The following is a 3,284-nucleotide window of genomic DNA, read 5'->3' as shown; positions in this document are numbered from 1 at the left end:
GCCTGTGTTGTGCCGATCTGTAGCATGCCAAGGGCACGTAACCTTTCATTTTGGGTAAGCCGATGCATATCAAAATTTGTTTTCTGGTCACTAAAACAATTAAACTGATGTTTCCACCCTGGAATTCAATGCCACAATGACTGTAACATTCAAAGTCAGAGTCGTGCAAATCTTGGGTTGGACCCCCATGATGATCCCAAGCATCACCTGCATTCCATGCGGTAGCTATTGGTGCGTTTGGGCGTCACATGTAACTGGAAATGTTTCTTCTGTTAGGTTCTATAGTGACTTTTTTCGTAGTCATTTGCATATTTTAGTATTATGCCCCCAAAATCAAATATCCCCTACTTTTTTTGAATAGTATATAAAATAAAACAAAATTATAATCTGATGGAATAACTTGATTTTAAAAATATCAGAAATCAAGAGAAAAAAAAAATCACTAAACTTCAGCCGATCATAAGGGACAGACACACAAAAAATCCCTGATGTAAGAGTTATAAACTATGTGAGAATGTAGCATTCAACTGAGGATAAAATCCATGCTCCCATATATTGCTTTAATTTTAGTAATGCCAGGTTAAAGGTGTACAAAGAATTGGGGATAGAAAATCATTTTAAAGAAAAGGAAAAAATAATACTTTTATAACAGATATTTGGTTATGTAATAATGAAAATATATATATTTATTTTTTTTATATATAGTTTTTGCATTCAACATTCTTCTTCATCATCATTATCATCCATAGCCATCTCTGTGGGTGTAGGTGTGGAATTTTGACAGTCTTTACATCCACATAGATCTGTACAGGAAAGAGCAGCAACTTTACACGAACATCTACAATTAATACAATTGTGTGATAGATTAAATTATCTTTGCTCAATTAACAATATATTACCAGTAATATAGTAACTTAGCTCAGACTTCCTGGGTGAATATTAATTTCTAAACTATAATTCTTGCATGATATCTATACTAGAATATATCGCCTAAAACTACGAAGCCCAATTAGCCGGCCCACTAGATCCCTACATCTAATTTTTTTTGGAGCAATGCAATCTCTAAATGAAATCAAAATCTTAAATTGCTTATTTAAATAGCATTTCCACCTGTAGGATCAATAATCTTTGCAGATCTTTTCACGGCTTAGACTAATTGCCTTTGATTTTTCTGTAAAGGCTATTCCAAACTATGCTCCCACAAGACGGCAGGTTTTGTTTTAGACCAATTACCGACGGAATATAAATTTGACAAAGTTCCATGGAACCTGACTAAATGATTCTAATAAGAATGTAATTTTAAATATTATGTGCTGTACTCCATATTTCTAATATTACTTTATTGAAAATGATATTTCATAACCCTTGACATTGTAATTAATGACTAATGTAATTTGTTAGTTATGTTTCATAAAAATGTTTTGCCCTTCACCAGTTTAGGCTTTGGTTTTGTTTTAAAACTTGAAAGTTTGCCCACCACTGGTTTGCATGATACCATGTATTGTGAACAAGTACTTTATATATTTCTTAACAACAACCAACGTGAACATTCACAGCCTAGAAAAAATTTAAATACTAAGACTAAGAAAATAATAATAATAAAATAAATAATAATAACATACAAACATACCTTCGAGTTCGAACACATCTCGATACGTGATTGCAATGTTTTTTAATTTTTTCTTCTCCATCCAAAGTCTGCCACTGTTTTGAATATTCCACACAATGCCTCCAGGTGTTGTCGTTAAAAACCAGTAATGTAGGGCTGTGTTGCATTCTGATGAATAAGGCACTTCATTTTTCTGGTCAGAATGCTAGAAAAATGTGTCCTTGTTGACTATGTACGCCATGATTGAAGGATCGGGGATAGAAGTTTTCTTTATTTTGATTGGCCAAAATGGCACTCGGCATTGATCATAGTGCGTATTCCTACGCATGTAATGTTTATTTTTTAGGTGATTAGGTTAAAAAGAATTCCATTTTTAAAAAATAATTATTAAATACTGGCATATGCTGAATGTGTGGAGATCTGTTTTTTTAAATTAGTACAAAGAGACGTGTAATTTAAAAAATTAAAATCTCCCACAGAGGTTGTTGCAACGAACTTGAACAATAAATTCCTTCGGTCTTTCGTCTATATGATTTATATGTCCAAAGCTAGATTTTTTATCTAGGTGTTATTGATTTAAACTTTTCGTTAATAACAATTTCTTTACATTTTGAATTATCATTCATAATTTTCTTTGTAGTTTGATTCTACAGAAATGCATTTTCAGGAATGAAATTTGAAAAGCACACTAATCTGATATCATGAAACATTTTTTTTTCTCTGAAAGTAATAACTTCAAGTTTCATTTGTCACTGAGCAGAATGAAGAGTGTCAACAAGATCGATACGAAAGTGTCGATTAAAGTCCACATTCACAGATTTTCGATACCCGTAATTGTTTTGTTATTTGTTTTGATGGGGAATGCTACCTACAGGAATAATCCTCCCCAGTAAAAATCCTCCCGGTAATAATCCCCTCACCCCCTCCCCCCAAAAAAATCACCCCCTTTTGGATAGAAGATGGTATAAATCCCTCCTAAAATAGGACAAACTTAGTACTTTGCAATTGAAAGTGAAATGGACAATTAATTGCTGAATATCTTTGGTGTGTCTGTGCTTTCACATTGGTATTTCTGTGGGACGAAAATATGATGAATTTTGCATATCTGACAAGTGAAATGGCCAATTAGTTGATGAACTCGATTTATGTGCTTACTATATATCTTGAAATTATGAACATTTTTGTACATCTTTCTCTGTAAATATTATACAGGCTATGACTTCTTCATAATAAAATTATTCTTTATCATATTTTTGAATTGGCATGATTCTTTTTCGAGTTAAGCCACGGAATGTCAAGCATATCAATTAAACCTGGTAAAGTTAAATTTGACAGAGTCAAATCAAGGGGATTTTAATCTTAATAAAACTGTTTTTTGTGACAAATTATCATTTTTATTTTTTGTATTTTGATGTTAATTGTTAAAAAGAACTTTTAGAAAAATGGACAAAATATTTTGTGGTTGCCGTTTGGGAGAGAAAATTAAATTTTACCTACTTTCTGAAGTGGGGATTTTTACTAGAAGAGGGTCCCCACCCCCTACCACCTCTCGTGCAGAAAATATCTCAAATTCCTGGACATGCCCCAGTTTACAGTGGGGGTTATTACTAGTGGCATTTTTACTGGGGGTTTTATTACCAGGTTGGTGGGGGAATGTTTACTAGATCTCATATAA

The sequence above is a fragment of the Patella vulgata genome, chromosome 3 (assembly GCF_932274485.2).
Source record: "Patella vulgata chromosome 3, xgPatVulg1.2, whole genome shotgun sequence".
NCBI classification, from domain to species: domain Eukaryota; kingdom Metazoa; phylum Mollusca; class Gastropoda; family Patellidae; genus Patella; species Patella vulgata.
This window is presented reverse-complemented; position numbering follows the sequence as displayed.